The 17,407-nt window shown below is 49.2% G+C and overlaps 1 protein-coding gene across 1 annotated transcript in view; it reads right to left on the minus strand.

Moving 5' to 3' along the window:
• LOC130890399 (cadherin-23) overlaps window positions 1-16,732 on the minus strand; it is a 275,653-nt gene extending 258,921 nt beyond the window's left edge. Inside the window, exon 1 of the mRNA XM_057794329.1 lies at window positions 16,714-16,732. The gene's annotated coding sequence lies outside the window, so the exon portion shown is untranslated. The remainder of the gene's footprint in view (window positions 1-16,713) is intronic.
• Between the last annotated feature and the right edge of the window lie 675 nt (window positions 16,733-17,407).

A 17,407-nucleotide genomic window follows, 5' to 3' on the forward strand; every position in this document is an offset into this window, starting at 1 on the left:
CAGTTCCCGCCAGATCATAAACCAGGAATCTGATACTGCGACCCGATAGGGGAAGTCGGAGCACGAGAAAGGGAAACACAAGGGGCACATCTGGAAATAAAATCAAACCTAACGTGGCAAACTGCAGAGTCATGCAGGACACGGTCAACCAGAACTGTTGGAGCTAGTCAGTGATAGAGAGAGACTGGGAAAAGAAAATTGTGTGAGTGTGTGGTATATGTTTGTGTGTCTCTGTATGTGCCTGTGTGTGTATGTGTGTGTACATGTGTATGTGCATGGTGTGTGTCTGTGTGTATGTATGTATGTATGTATGTATGTATGTGTGAATGGTGTGTGTGTTGTATGTGTATCTGTGTGTTTCTGTCTCTGTGTACATACATGGGTGAGTGTGTGTATGTGTGCATGTCTACATTTATTCCAGGAATGAAAGATAGGCTAACTTCTGAAAATCCAACATTATAATTCTTTACACTGTCAGAAGAAAGAAGAAATTTTATAGTAACGTGTCAACAGACACAATAATGCACGGGAAAGAATAATCTACAATCCAGGCATGGTGGTGTATGTCTTTAATCCCAGTACTCGAGAGGCAGAGGCAGGTGAATCTCTAAATTCAAAGCCAGCCTTGTCTATATAGTGAGTTCCAAACCAGCCAGAGTTTCATAGGGAAACCCTATTTCAAAAACAAAACAAACAAAAAGTTCTTAGCAGAAGAAACAGAAAATGTATCTTTAGCTAATGTATTCAGGAGTGAAGGACTGGCCATGCCATGGTGGTGCATGTCTTTAATCCCAGCACTTGGAAGGCAGAGAGAGGCAGGTGGATCTCTGAGTTGGAGGCCAGCCTGGTCTACAGAGCGAGTTCTGAGACAGCCAGGGCTACACAGAGAAACCCTGTGTAGAAAAAAAAAATTGAGTGAGGGATCGGGAGCTTTTCCTCTGAGAGTGGGAACAAAGTAGGGGTGTCTGCTACTGCCACTTATATTCAATAGAACTGCTAAAGGTTCTTGGTAAGAGGTAGGAGAGACGGCTCAGTTTTTAGGAGGGCTTGCTCTTGCAGAAGACCCCAGTTCAGGTCTCAGCACTTACAGCAGGGGACCCAATGCCTTCTTCTCACTTCTGTGGACCCCTGCATGCACATATGGAAACATACACACACATACATACAAAATAAATCACTCTCCAAAGCTCTAGGTAATGCAACTGAGCAACAAAGACAAACAGGAGAAATTCATCCAAACTCAAAGTGAGGAAGTAAAGTGACGGCAGTGTCCACATGACGGGAGCGAAGAGGCGAGACCTGAGAGCTGGGGAAAGTCTGCCAGAAGGAATAGAAAAAGTCAGCAGGATGTAAAATGGCACATAAAAATTAGCTGCATTTCTAAGACTGACAACAAAAGAAACCTGAAAGGGAGGTAGGGAAACCAAGTCTACTTATGATGGCACCAAGAAGGATGGAATACTTAGGAGTCGAACTTGGACAAATGACGGTAAAACACCTGGTGGGGGAAACTAAGGTGAGATTACTAAATATAAAGCTACCCCATGTTCATGGCTAAGAGCTCAGTGCTGTTGGGATACTGCCAGTGCCACCTAAAACAATCCACAGATTGAATGCAGAGTCTCTAAAGTCCCAATAAGGACTGAGCATGGTAATCCAATGCCTGTAATCCCCATACACAGGGCACTGAGGCGGGAGGATCACAAGATCAGCCTTGACTACACAGGAGATCCTGTTGCAAAGAAAAATCCCAGTGGTGTGAGTCACAGAAACTGGAAGATCCAACATAAGACATTATGCAAAATCTCAAAGCATCTTCTAAATAGTTAAAAAGCATCCTGAAACAGAGAACATAGCTTGGAGGACTCATCCTTTCCAATATGAACCCTACTACAAAGCTACAATAATCAAAACATGTGATACCAACAGAAGGGAAGACATACCAACCCACGGAATAGAATGTAGTCCAGGAATAAACCATCTTGCAGAGTCGGTTGCTTTTGTGAAAGGGAGGTACCAGTGCACTGGGGAAACTGACCACATGCCGAAGAGCCAAGCTGACTCCTACCCAACCTTGTGTGCAAAACTGAACCCAAAATGGAATGGAAAGAGAAACTTATGAACTGAATTAGTCGGGGTTCTCTAGAGTAACAGAATGAAAGATAGATAGATAGATAGATAGATAGATAGATAGATAGATAGATAGATAGATAGAGATGGATGGATGGATGGACGGACGGACGGACGGACGGATGATAGATAGGCTTATAGGCTATGGTCCAACTAGTCCAACAATGGCTGTCTATCCATGGAAGATCCAAGAATCCAGTAGTTGTTCAGTCTACAAGACTGGATGTCTCAGCTGATCTTAAGTATATGCCAGAATCCCAAGAAGTAGACTCTGATGCCAGTGAACGAGTGAAATTGTTGGTGAGAGTGACAGTGAACAGGCAAAGAACAAGAGCTTCCTTCTCCCGTGTCTTCTACCTAGGCTGTCACTAGAGGGTGTGGCCCAGATTAAAGATGAATCTTCCCACTTCAAAAGATCTGGATTAAAAGTAGGTATTCCCACTTCAAATAATTTAATTAAGAAAAAAATCCCACCCAGATGTACCTAGCAACTTAGGTTTTATCTAATTCCAGATGTAGTTGAGTTGCCAGCTAAGAATAACCATTCAAAAACCAAATCACTAAACTTCCTAGAAGAACATATGGAAAAATCCTCGTGACATTGGATACAGCAGTAACTTCTATGACACCAAGGCCCAGACAATGATACAGCAAGAAAGATATTTAGACTTCATTAGAATAAAAATCTCTGGGCACCAAAGGAGATTCTCCACAGAGGGGAAGGAGACCCTCAAAACAGGGAAATGTTCATAACTTGCCTATCTGATAACAAATTAAGACCCAGAATACAAAAACAGTCTACAACTCAAAAGCAACAAATAGTTCAAAACTGGACAGAAAGCACAAATGGACAATTCCCATGAAGGGATGCACCACACAGTCTACACCTGGGGGAGGGGCAGGAGATGCCAATCAAACCCACAGGGCTATAGCAGCAGGATGAGGCTATCACCAAAAAAAAAAAAAAAAAAGGAAGTGTCTGTAAGTTCACTGAGGAGTATTGCTGGGGAGATACAAAAGGGTACAGCTGCTATGGATAACAGTCATCGGGACCTCAAAAAGCTCAACAATGTTGCCATAGTATTTCTAATCCCACCCTTATATGTATACTGAGAGAGGGGACCCAAATAATATGCACACTCCAATGTTACAGCAGCATCTTCAGAGGTTGGAGACCTAACGTCCAGCCGCGCATGAACCGTAAACAGAATGTGGTGTATACACACCAGACGGAGAATTGTTCAGCCAATAAAAGGAATTGGGTTCTGAACTTAGAATACGTGACTCCAAGTGAAGAAAGCCAAATACGTAAGCCGCCCCCAAATAAGCCAACAAAAAATAAGGTAGATGTTGGCAGGAGTAGAAGAGATAGCGAGCGGGGAGTTACTTTGTAATTAGCATAGAGTTTCTGTTTAGGACAATGAGACAGGTTTGAAAACGGAGGACGGTGATGGATGCACAAGCCTAAGAATGTACTCACCACCACTGAGCTGTAAGCTTAAACATGATTTAAGTGGCAATACTTTTAAGATTTTATGTTTAATTGAGTGTATGTGAGTCTGTGTCTGCATGAATGTATGTGCACATAAGTACAGTGCCCAAGGAGGCCAGCAGAGGGCGCCAGGTCCCCTGGAGCTGGAATTACAGGCAGGTGTGACCTTACTGATGCTGGGAGCCAAACATGGGTCCTCTACAAGCGCAGCAAGTGCTCTTAACTAATGAGTCATCTCTGGAAGCTAAGCAGCAGATTTTATGTTATATGCATTTTACCATAACTGGAGAGTAGGGATTAGGAGAAAATAGTCTTAATTTTATGAATTAAGCTACAGCAAACACCACAATAGCAAACCACAAAAGCTTTGTCCTTGGTGCCAGAAGTAAATTGAAACAAGACAGTCTGTCTCACTACCACTGCCATTCAGTCTAATGCTGAAAGCCTCTGCCATCGCAATAAGATAAGAAAAAAAGTCTCCAATAGCATGATATAAAAATCTTATTTCTACAGAAAACATGGTCACGTACCCTAAATTATTTTAAAATTCTGTAGATAAACTGTCAGAACCAATAAAGAAATTTAACAATGTTCGTAAGATATGGGCCAAGATTTTTTTTAATCAATCATACTTCTATGACAAATAGGTGATTGGATATGAGAAAAATATCACTTACAACAGTACTTAAAATCATAAAACACATGGAAATAAATCTCATAAAAGTGAGAGATGCTACAGACTCCTAAATGCACTCCTGAAAGAAATGTATTAAGACATGGATAAATGGTGAGGTACATCTCGTTAATGGGTTGGAAAACTCAATATTGCAAAGATGTCGATTCTCCTCGATGCAGTTGCAATCAAAATCTCAGCAGGGTTTTTGTGGAATGTTCAAAAGCTGATTCTAATAGTTATATGGAAATGCACAGAGTCAAAAATAAACAACAGTCTTAAAGAGAAATAAAACTGAAGGATTCACACTATCAGGCACCAAGCCAGCACTAGAGAGCTGTCAGAACCACGCCACAGATTTGTATTCGCACATGCGTTATTACCTGCGCCAAAAGACACACATGCACACCCACACACATGCACACACCTTCACAACAATCCTTTTCTGTGATAGCTCAGTTTCAAATCATCGGCCTTCCACTAGCATGTTATGTCCCGTCATCCTGCAGAGAAACAGAAGCGAGCTGGCACACACAAGAGGAATCTCACCAACAGGTGCAGTGCGCGAGAACATGGAAGCCAGGGCAGGGTGTGATTCCATTTATCTTAGTTGAAATGAATGTGGCATGAGAAGTCAGAATAGGTGTGGCTAGGAGGAACGGTGGGGACGTGCCCTCTAGTGATCAGGTTCCTGGGTCTGGGTGGTGCTGATGAGGAACTGGTTGCTTTGTGGAGCTCGGGCTGCACACGTGTGACCCTCACACTTCTCTGTGCGTTGCACATTATTTTAAAAATGGAAAAGGTCCTGGCTCACGTGGCCCCAACATCAATACTCTAATCACAGACATGGCCTGTCTCACTTCTGTCCCTTCAACCAAGGGAATCGTGGGGCTTTTCTCAGCTTGGGCAAAGGAAGCAGCCTCCCCTTCCAGGACAAGACTCTCCACCATAAGACTCTTTCATTTTTGTTTTTTGGAGACAGGGTTTCTCTGTGTAAAACCTCTGGCTGTCCTAGAATTGGCTCTGTAGACCATGCTGGCCTCAAACTCACAGAGATTTGTCTGCCTCTGCCTCCCGAGTGCTGGGATTAGTCATGTGATACCACCTCCTGGCTTAGAGGGTTTTTTTAAAACGAGTACCTATTTGTGTGTGTGTGTGTGTGTGCTTGTGTGTGCGTGCCATTGGTGTTTTGCCACTGGTGTCAGGTCCCCTGGAACTGAAGTTACAGTTGTGAGCTGCCATGTGGGTCCTCTGGAAGAGCAGTCAGTGCTCTTAACCACTGAGCCATCTCTCCAGCCCAACTTAGAGCTTTTCTTAAGGGTAAAGGTGCTATCTCAGAAGCCAGCATCACCATAATAAAAATAGCAAATGTTCAGTGCTGTCTGTGTGGCAGGTACTCTTTCGAAGTATCTTACACAACATACATACTTTTATCCTCCCAAGAATTCCCTGAACTGGGCCCCTGGCAGAAGGACAGAGTGATTAGTGAACTTAGTGAACCCAGTCTTTCACAGCGGGTGAGCAAGGATTGCACTTGGGTGTCTGACTTCCAGACTGACACAACCCTTTGTTTAAATGGGCACACAGACAAAGCTGGGTAAATGGCGCCTGCTCACACCCACTCAAGCCAAACAGCAGGCTGTCTCTCCCAAGCAGGTCATTGGAGCTGTACCACCCTTTAAAGGCCTAGTTCCGAGACGAGAAGCCATAAGGTAGGCCTCAGTCAGTGGGGCTAGGTCCTAAGCCTATTGATGCAGACTGAGAGGCTATGGAGCTGTGGGGAGATGTCCCTTGCCAAACCTGGGGGTGAGGGTGTCAGGGCTTCCCCAGCTTCAGGCCCCTGCTACTGAAGGGACTGAGAACATAGGCAAAAGTGAGTTCCAGAGAACCCGATCTCACCCTAGGCACTGACTGGGGGCTCTCTACCCAGGCCATTTCAGCAAGAGAAAGCCCAGGCCAAAGCACACAGGAAGGCAGACACATGTACACAGACAAGCACAGATGATGAGGGCCCCAGGACAATGCCAGAGAAGAGGGCTCCTGTGTGGTTAACACACTTGGGATGGGGGTATTCGCCTTGCCTTTTCCCATATCCCAGCATCACCTGCGACACCCTGGCCCCTGCATGGTGGCTCCCAGAGAAGCTGTGAAACACGCAGGTGCAACCAGGTCACCTAGTTAACAGCCTCCCTCCCCGCTGTATTATTCATGGGCTTTCTTCTTCCAGCCAAGCTCCAGTTTCCAATAGCCCTCAGGCAACGTGGACCTGGCTTGGCGGGCGTCAGCCACGCTGCTCTAGCTTGTAGCACCCCACTTTCACACCTCACACCCTGCCCTTCCTTTCCTGTAACAGCTTCCAAGACACTTCAGGTGAGATGGGAGCTCTGGGGTCAGAGAAGAAGGGCAAAAGAGGGAACTTTTAGCTGAGTGAGCTACAGGATGCTATAGCCTCCAAAAAGAGATACATCATACGTACACATAGAGAGGGAGGGAAGAATAACTGTCCCAAATACAGGATTCCACATGAGCACCAAGGTCAGGACCACAGTGTGTCTATCTCTGTAACTTTTGTTAATTTTTGTTTGTTTGTTTGTTTGTTTTTGAAACAGGGCCTTTCATGTAACCCTTGGCTGGCCCTGAATTTGCAATCCTATGCTGGAATTACGGGTGCAAACCAGAATGTCTGGCCCATTCTTATTTTGAGTACGCAGGCAGTTCCCTGCAAACAAGTGGTGCTTAATGTTTGCTGATGCAAACGCCTTATGAAACAGTGGATGTCAAAATAAGGCGCGAAACCGTCGGGAAGACATTGCTCTTTGGATGGGGAGGTGGTCATGCTGCAACAGATGGTGGCATATTGTTCACGTCACCAAATCAGTGGTAATCAATAAAAATGACAGACAGATGGACCTCACGAGGATCACACAGGGCACCATTGGTTCTGCCAAGCACTTTTGCATATCTTGTGGGAATCTTGGTCCCCAGATCAGGAAGGTCTGCCGCTTGCAGGCTTTAGGGTTTGGTTTGGTATTTTTTTTTTCCAGTTTAACAGATGAGAAATGAGGGTCCTAAGAATTAAGTTTTGGGTCAGCAGCAGATCTGTCGCTAACATCTCTGCGTGTATGCTAGGGGAACTGGCGTGGGAGGGGGTGGCTTTCCCCGGCATCCTGTGTACTTCATTGGCTCAGAGTCACTGTGCACCTGCCCAGTGCCATCAAGCTGCCCACCCAGCTTCTACAGCACGCTTACTCGAGTCAAGAGCCAAACCAGCATAGCCATGAGCCAGTCTACTCCACAGCAGGGGCCAGGGCGGAGTAAGGGACAACAGCAGCAACAGCCCCTGCTCAAACCTTCAACTTACGGACAGCTCTGAGGTGCCATCAGGAGATAACCCTGGCTGTTGCTTCTTAGATGCTGAGATGGCCACCTAGCTCACCCCTAGGAATGTCTGAGCCACTCTCCCTCTTGGCTCTCTTAAATTCGTTACAGATATTGAAGACGTTTATATATCCCATCTCATCTTGATGGCAGGAATGGGGGTGACCCAAACACCAGCCCCAGCTCTGTTCCTGTTTCTCTGTGGCTCTAGGTTGTGTCTTTTGTCCATTTTGATCTCCTTCCATCTACTTGGCCTCAGACTTTGGGCTCTGCCCTCAATAATGGGAATGACTAAGGTGCTCCAGAGCCTTGGCAGAATTCTGCCTCAGTACCTGCTAGCTATGTGACTTTGGACAAAGTGCACAACCTCTCTGTGCAACCCATCTCTCGTCTGGTAAAAGAAAAAAAATAGATAACGCTGTAGGTCTTATGCCTTAGGGTTGTTGTAAGATTTCAGTGAGGCTAAGTATTGGACCTGGTACACAGCACGTGCCTAATAAATGTGCCTTCTCATTACCGCCAGCTCTGACACCCTCTAAGTCCACGTCACAGGTCACTCATAGGCCTATGATATATGTTCCCCTAGGATTGGGCCACTGAGGCACCAGGGCCTGAAACTGCACATGGCACTGAGCCTGGACTCATTAAAAAACTCATTAAATAAATAAATGGTCTCTTGGTGTTTTAAAAGTGGTGTAGGAGGTTCTTCTTTCTATGTGTTGCTTTCATTGGTTGAATAAAGAAAACTGCCTTGGCCTTTTGATAGGGCAGCCCTTAGGTGGGCGGAGTAGACAGAACAGAATGCTGGGAAGAGGGGAAGTGTGGCAGATGCCATGATTCTCCTGCCCTAGAAGGATGCTGGTTAGACTCATGCTGGTAAACCACAGTCAAGTGGCAATACACAGATTAATAGAAATGGGTTAATCAAGATGTGAGAGTTAGCCAAGAAGAGGCTAGATATAATGGGACAGGCAGTGTTTAAATTAATACAGTTTCTGTGTAATTATTTCGGGGCTAAGCTAGCCAGGCAACAGGACACAGCCCGCCACTCCTACATACTACATAAATAACTATTTGGTAACACTTGCAATTGGGTGGGGTTTTTTTTTATCACTTTTATGCTTGGTTTTTTGTATTCTTTGAAAGAATGTAGGGGTCTCAGCAGCCTAAGATATGCTCTGCCAGCTGCCAGCAACCAAGGCAGACAGCAACAGCAGTGCCCTTCCCCTGTTTTGGCATGGTGAGCTCAGAGTACACCCCACACCTGCCCAGCATCCTGAATCCCATATGCACCTGAAGGTTACCTGCTTAGCCCAGTGTTGAACACAAGAAAAGCCACACACAGGGAGAGTTGCCCCATGCATCTGCCTACAATGACTTCTTGAACCCCCAAACCTACTTCAGCCCCCAGTCCAGCAGAGAAGAAGGGAGGGCCTTCTGATTTGCTCAGTGCCCCTAAGACACCTCAGCACCCAAGCCATGACATACTAGACCTCTGACCAAGAGGACCAACAACCCTCCTACCAATGCTCCATGGTGCCTCTCAGTGTCCCAGGCCACCTAATGTCCTGCTTGGAAATGCCTTAGTTTGCTTTCTACTGCTGTGATGAATACTATGACCAGAAGCAACCTGGGGAGGAAAGGGTTTACTCCAGCTTACAGCTTGTAGTGCATCCTGAAGGGAAGTCAGGGCAGGAACTAAAGCATAGGCCATGGAGGAGTATGGCTTTCTGGTTTGCTTACGAGCTACAGGGACAGGATGCCACCAGGATGTCAGCAGTCAGGGTTCCACATGGAGATGGGCTATCAATCTCATTCACGAACTTCCCATGAAAAGAGATTATCATAAATTTGACACGGTGATTATTTGTGGAAACAGCAACATCTGGGGATCATGTAGACATAACATTCTCTTTCTTTCTTTCTTTCTTTCTTTCTTTCTTTCTTTCTTTCTTTCTTTCTTTCTTTCTTTCTTTGATACAGGATGGTAAGTATCTCAGGCTAGCCTTAAACTTCAGATTTTCCTGCCTTTACCTCCTAAATGCTGAGATTACAGGTGTGAGTCACCATACCTACCTTATGTGATGTTGAGGTTAAAACTGCATGCCTTTAATCCCAGCATACTGGAGGCAAAGGCAGGCGGATCTCTGTGCATTCGAGGCCTGCCTGGTCTACAAAGCTAGTTCCAAAACAGCCAGAGCTGTTTTACAGAGAAACTCTGTCTTGAAAAAACAAAACAAAATATACAAACAAAAAAAAAAACCTGTACTCTACCCACCGAGGCACATCCTTAACCCTCTTTTAAACTTAGTCAAAGTGGTTGGTAGACAGTAGACAGTGGTGCTGATGGCCTGTGCTATTTTTCTGTCAGACAGGGTGCTGTAGGTATTCAGTTAGAGGCCTCAGAAATTTGCCAGAGCTGGTATGTGTTCAGAACCAGCTGGTGGGCTGAATGGATGCCTCCCAGCTATGAGGGTGGGGGCCTGCAGAGCCCTAGAAGGTCCCACTGGCTTTCTAGACAAAGTCTACCATTGCATCTGTCACTAAGACACAGCCCAGATCCCGTAGTAGGGCAAAGGGGTCTCAGAGTCTTGTACTACTGATTCTCTAGACATGACGTCAGAACTCTCCTGGCCACAGTAAAGAGGGGAGGCACCAACTTCCAGAGACAGGGCATCCTGGGGACCCAAGATGAAGATCTAGGCTAGCCTGGGGCAGGATGATTACCTCTCTCTCTCTCTCTCTCTCTCTCTCTCTCTCTCTCCCTCCCTCCCTCCCTCCCTCCCTCCCTCCCTCTGAGGACAAAGGACAGGAAAAAAAGAACAGTATATAAGCCAAAAGACTCCCTTGGACTTGGACTGTCCCCAGGAAAGGACAGGGCCCCCACGTCCCTGAGGATGTGACACTGGTGGACCCAGACAGTATCCCTGCTGTCCCCTTTGTTTTCTCTCTCCCCTTCCCTGCCTGTGTGCCTTTCTCTATGTCACTCTGTCTCTCTGGCTTTCACCAGCTCCCAAATTACAGCATTCTTTCAGAAACAGACAATCAAGGTGGCACGCAGGCCCTTGTCACAAATGGCATCTTAGGTCCTCTCCAAATGGAAGATGGCCTTTAAGGAGGAAGGCAACACAGTTAACAGCATGTCCAAGGAGCTGGGAGGGAGAGGGCAGGGGAAGAACCAGCAGAGGTGAGTACAAGGTTGACACTCCCGGTCTCTCAAAATGATAAGAAGCTGGCAGGGGTCGGGGGGGGGGGCTGTGATACAGGGCCCAGGCCTCCTAGGGCCCACTAGGATAAAGAGAAATAGGACTCCACGTTCAGTTGGCCAATGGCCAAGCTCAGTTTTATATAAAGGCTATCGCTTGCCCTCAGTCTGCCCACCTATAAAATGGCAGGACGAGCTGGTGCCCAGAATGCTTCAGCTCTTCAGTCCAGGTCACAAACGCATGTGACAAAAGTGGCCAGGGGGGTGGTAGGCATGGTGGAGAGCTGAGAGCTGCAGGCTTACTCCCATCAATCCCATCAAATAGGGAACTGCAGACCCAGGGTGAAGTTACAGCGTTGGGACTTCCAAAAGGGTAGGCTAGGAGGGGCAGGAGGAAGCCCGAAGCCTGAGGACATTGGGCCTCTATCTGGGTTTGCAAAGGTGCACAGACCCACCTGTGAACCCCACTATTGCTATTGTGGATAGGCTGGCCTCCAAGCAGAGATTCTGCCCTGAAAGAACAGTTCAAGGACACAAGGCATGGTGGCACACCCCTATAACTCCAGCAGTAAAATGGTGGAGGCAGAAGGATTAGATGCTGAAGGCCAGCCTGGGCTGCACAGTTTCAGAGTAGCCTGTCTAGGGGCTGGGCTCTATGGCAATTCTCAGCTCCTACCCTTTGTCTTCAGCTACGCACACAGATACAATTGTGACTTGCAACTCTCAGCTCCTACCCATCGTCCTCAGCTACACACACAGATACAATGTTACTAGTTCTAATCAGAGCATTGAAGGTCTAGACTTCTATGTGAAACTGCAGACTCTAACTTTCCAAGCCTAAGTCCAAGTGAAAAACTATAACACCACACACACAGTACGCACACACACACACAAATGCATCTTCAAACACAACTCAATTCATGAGCTTCTCAGGTCATCAAGCTCCAAAAGTCAAAGGCCATCTCACCTCTATGACAATGTGTCTCACCCACAATCAAGTCACATCAAAGAGGCTAAAAAGAAACTGCTCTCTCTATGTACATCAAAGGCCAGACTTCTAGTTTGCAGATGCAGACTTACTGTGCTCACAGAAGTCTACGGGCAGATGGAAATTATCCCCACTGTACAGATGAGAAAGCCAAGGCCTGAACAATGGTAGGTGCCATACCAGGCACTGTTTCAGCTTAGTCCCTACAGCTCCTGCAGGCTGTGCATTATCATCCTGGTCCCAGCCCACACTGAGTGGGGTTCAGAATATGTACAAAAATGAATGCCAGGCTTGAGCTGCACAACACGGCCCAAGGCCACATGCCTTGTGCTGAGCAAGACAGAACCCAGGCGCAAAGAGCTAAGCCCATCTCTAGTGACCACAGGAGGAGCAGCAGTGCCGCCCCACCCCACAGGACTGAGTCAGATCAGATTCCATAGTGAAAGCCTAGAAGCCAGCTCCTTGTGGCTACTTCTTAAATACGCCAGCCTCTCGCTGACATGGGGAGTGGGCGGGTAAGGGGGGAATGGGGGCTGGGGGGGAGAGTGGCTGGTGGGATGGAATGGGGTAGTATGCATTTTCTGCTCTATGAGACTCCACAAGGCTACTTCCAGAGAATATCCAAATGAAGATGGTCCATAAATATTCTCATGTTTTCTGAATTGACTTTTTGTAGCATATATATATATACATATACAATGTATATTTATACATATATATTGTAGCATATATATATATATATATATATATCACTGTTACTGCAGACTTTCAGATCAAGTTCTAGAAATTTCCAGTTCCTTAGGTGCACCTTTTGCATCCCAGTCAGGATGTTCCCAGGGGAGCTATTATATGGCTTCCTCTTAACTGGTGATTCTTCTCTCTTTTTCTTTTGAGACAGAGTATCCTTTAGCCCAGCTGACCCCAAACCCCTATGTAATTGAGAATGACCTTGAACTCCTGATCCTCCTGCCTCACCTCCGGAGCACTGGGATTACAGGTGTGCACCACCACATCTTATGCAGTGCTGGGGATCAAACCCCAGGTCTCATGCATGCCAGGCAAGCACTCTACCAACTGGGCTCTATCTTCAGCTAGCTATCCTTTTGCCATGGGCCCTGTGCTCTTCAGTCCCCGCCACTTCCTATCGTCTCATAGTTGTCTTTGCTCTACTTACTTTCTAAAAGTATTTCATTATGTTTTCATATTTATTTATTTAGTGTGAGAACTTGTGTATGCGTGTGTGTGTGGTGTAGTGTGGTCACACTTGTGCACTCATGCAACAACTTTCATGTTGGGTCTCTCCTTCCACCTCATGGGTTCCGACAGGCTTGTCAGCAAGCACCTTTATCCCCAGAGTCATCCCACCAGCCTCTTTGTTTCATGTGTTTGAAAGAGGAACTTTCTATGCATGCAGCCCCCTCTGGTCTTGCGCTTGGCAATCTCCCGCAAGAACTGGGACTACAGGCATTTGTAACACCGTGCTGTTCCCCACACCACTCGTATCTGCATCCCAGACCGTTGGAGTGTGTGAGCTGGAGAGCTCAGCTCGAAGAGTACACACCCACATCCAGCAGATGGGCAGGCACCATTAGCCACCTATCCCAAAAAGAGCTACACAAACCGTCGAGACCAGTTACAGACCCAGCAAACACGAAGGCGAGAGAAGACTGAAGGACAATCAGGTCAGCCAGTGCCCACAGGAATCACACCACACCACTGGCCACTCACCACCTGAGCAGCCTGAGGAGGGGGGTGGGGCACAGAGGGAAGATGGGGCCTGGGCCCTCCGTGAGGAAATCACAGAGCCAGAGACCAGAGAGATGCAGACTAGAAGGGAACTCTCAAGGAAAGGCAGCATGAGAGGAGAGATGGAAGAAGAGAGGGGGAGAGGGAGAAAGGGGTGTCCTGGAGAGGCAGCTCCACTCACAGCTCCACCCAAATCAGGAAGGCTTCTAGAGAAGGAGGCACGAACTTAGCCCGCCGCTCCTATTACTACAGGCACCTGCAGCCAGAATCACCTGAGACCTTCAGAAGCATGGCCTTTTCCACTGGAAGCAAGATGCTCCCAGCCCGTGGAGTCCACCTTGACCTTGTTCACCCACTAATGACAAACAGGGTTGACCCAGTGCCAAGAGAAGCCAGATTCCAGATTCAAAAAAAAAAATCTATAATTGAATAAGAAACAAGTTCCAGAGCAATTGAGTTCCTTTTTAAAACAACCTTTACATACAAGAGCATTGAATTTCTTCAACATGAGAGCCCAAGAATATTAGGCTAAACACTCAAAAAAAAAACCACTTTTTTGAGATGGACGAGGAGTCGCCAGCACCTTATCGCCCTGCTCTACAAGGCCTCTGACTGTGCCAGTTGGTGACCTCCAAGCCAACCTACGCAATGACAGCCGCACTGCTCCAGGCAGAGAGTGGCACAGCAAAGACAGGGCTGAGGTGCACGTGGCGTCCTCTCACCTGTAACACCATTAGCCCTTCCAGGCCTTCAGAGGGCAGGGGCTGGGAAACACATGCCATCATGCCCACCATGAGCCTTGCTTGGTGCTAGGGACCTTCCTAGAAGTGGGACCTCAAAGCCTAGTGGAGAAAAAGCTTCGTCTATACTCTTCCCATGGTGGGTAAAGAATCAGCCACTCACTGAGAAGTATTAGTGGGGCAGTTGAGATTGGAGACGGTTGCTCAGTTCCTTCTGCCTAAGGACAGTATCCACCCACCCCAGAAATCTTGGAGGTGGACACTATGCATCCGATTTCCGGAAATCTGCCCATCTCCTTCTAAACATATAGCAATGCATTGTGCTGCGTAGAAAGCCAGACTGCCCTCTACATCTGTTCAAAGCCCTCCAAACACAGACACTCTTGTGGCATCCGCAGCTACGGCCCCAGGGGCTGCCCAACCCTAACACAGATATCCAGAGCAGGGCTCCCTCCACATTTCAGTCCTATGGTCTGGAAGGTTCTGTGCACCACAGCAGAAACTTAACAGTGTATCAACTACTCATGGGCCCTAGAAAATCCAAGGCCCGATCTGGGGAGGGTGGGGTGGGGATCTAGAGAAGCTGCAGTTCTCACAGGCTGTCCTGATGCAGGTGCTAGCCCACGGGCCACACTCGAGCAGCAAGGTTCTCTTGGCCTTTACCTCCTGGGTGAACCATTTGGAATCTACACTTGAGCAAAGTGGCCTTTATAGTACTGAATTGGAAAGAATGAGGCAGACAGTGGGGTGACAGGTACGGTGGCTTGTGGGGAAAGGGGGCCAACTGAGAGATAACCCCACTGTCTGTTTGTGGCCATAACCTCCATGCAGCCATTTATTGAACAGCTCTGAGGGGCCCAGTGAGGGAAAGCAGAGACAGAGGTGACCGTAGGGACCCTGCCAGAGCCAAAATGCCAGCTCCGGGTTACCACCCCTAATGCTTGCCTCCAGCACTTGAGTAACAGTTCTGTTCACACCAGCGACTTGGTAATGCCTTTGCAGGTCACCAGGTGCTCTCTCTGCCAGGTGGGCCTCTGCTATTCCTACAGCCAAGGTGCCCTGGCCCACCCCTCCTTGGTAGAGTGACATCTGGTCCTACCACCCCCACAGGTGCTGGCCGCATTGCGCCTACCCCTGCACCAGGAGCCAAGCGTTCCTTCCAGCAGCTCCTGCCACCGTGGGCTGAGTCATCACCACCTCGCACCTGGCCCCAACCGTGCTCCGCAAGCCCACCCCCGCTCACAGCGTGATTCTTCACAGGGCAAGGATCTGGCTCCTGCAGGCCCGCAAATAATCCTCATTCCCCCTCCCGGTTATTTCAAAATCCAGATTGGGGCGGCGGGCACTTACTAAGGAGCTGGATGAGGGGATAGTGTCAAAGTCTGCTGTAGATAAGACTGCCAAGTGTGCAGAATGGGCGTGTCCGCTTTCGGGAGCGTGTGGACGTGTTACTACTCCTGCAAGGCTAATTTCTACCAAGGTGTGATCACACAGGGGCTGGGGCCGGGTCGCAATGGCCAAGGGCACCAGATCTCCGCCTTGCCTCTCGGAGGCAGTGGCTCTCCGTGCTAGCTCTGGGCAAGAAGGAATGAGTGCCTGTCGGGCGGCCAGCAGGCCACCACCCTACAATGTGCGGGATCTGTATGATATCCGGCCTGACCTGCGGGGGACAACAGGGGCAATGCTCCCAGGGCCAGCTCTGGGGACAAATAGTACATTGTCCAAACTCGACCAACCCCAGGGCCAGGGAAGCGAAGCGCGAGTAGCACGCGGCTCCCAGCGCTGCTAAGGACGCTTCTGCTTAGAGCCATCAATACTGGGAAGGTGGCAGGAGTCCCCTGGGGTCTCCTGTGGGCCTGGGAAAGGTGAGCGGGGAGGAGGTCTACGTGACTTCAGATTCCTCCAGTGCCCTTGCCCACCGTGAGGTGGAGGTGCCACACCCCACTTCCCCGGGGACTCCAAATAGGGACCCTGAGTTCAGAGGGGACAGGATGGTTCCCAACACCTTCTCTCACCCTATCTGGACCCAGACTCTCTCGAATGCGTGAAGAGCGAAGCCCGCGAATGTCGCGGTCCCAGGAACGGGGCTTCGGGAGGTGCGCGTCTTGCCAAGGCCAACAAGCAGGAAATTGGAGTTCCCGGGAATCAAAGTTGCCGCGCGTCCGGCCGCGGGCTGGAACCGGGCGCAGGACAGAGAGAAGACCCAAGCGACAGCCGCGCGAAGGCTGTCCCGGGAACAAGTGGCTTTGCCTGCTGCGGTAACGGCCCCGCAACACTAACTTTGGTGGCACGCAGCAGGCTATCGGTTTAGGGGAAGGCAAGAGGATAGGGGAAGGAAGGGCGGCGCGAGGCTCGCGGTACCGTGTGCGCAGGTGGAGCGGCGTTGCTCCGCGCCTCGAATCTGCTCGCCACCGGCTCGGACCCCAAGGGCCACCTGCTCCGGTCCTGGCCACCGCCGCGTCTCGCTGCCGGCGCGAAGGCCGCTCCGGGATCCACTCGGGCCACCCGATCCTCGCTAGCTCCTCGCTGGCTGCAACTTCAGACGCGCAGCGAGCTCGGAAAAGGTTCGTCCCACACAGCCAGGGACACGGTGCCAGCGTACTCCATACCCTGGGCCCGCTCCTTCTTTCGCAGCTCAGCGCCCGGCAGCCGTGGGACGCGTTCCCGGATCGTGCATCGTGTCTTGCTTGGAGCCGCAGCCGCTGCTCAAGTCCGCGATCAACTTTCCCTCGCTCCTCCGCCCCGCGCGGCCCCGCGCCAGTCCCCGCCTCCTGACGCGCCGCGCTCCCCTCGCCGCGCCCGAGCTCCGCCCGCCCGCGTCCGCGCGCCGCACCTCGCTCCCTGGACCCCTATGCCCACTGCGCGCTGGGCCGCTATCCCGACCCCATCAAGGCACCCAGATGAAAAGTGCCTGCTCTAGCCGAGCTGTCCTCCACAGATGCCATGGCAGCTCGTGGAATTCCCCCCAAGGGACTGGAGGGAGCCCAGAGAAGCGAGCCTTGGGTGCGGGCCGAGCCGTACCTGGGGGTATGCAGTCTTGCAAAGGGCTGGGGCA

This window comes from Chionomys nivalis, chromosome 19 (assembly GCF_950005125.1).
Source record: "Chionomys nivalis chromosome 19, mChiNiv1.1, whole genome shotgun sequence".
Classification (NCBI taxonomy): Eukaryota; Metazoa; Chordata; class Mammalia; order Rodentia; family Cricetidae; genus Chionomys; species Chionomys nivalis.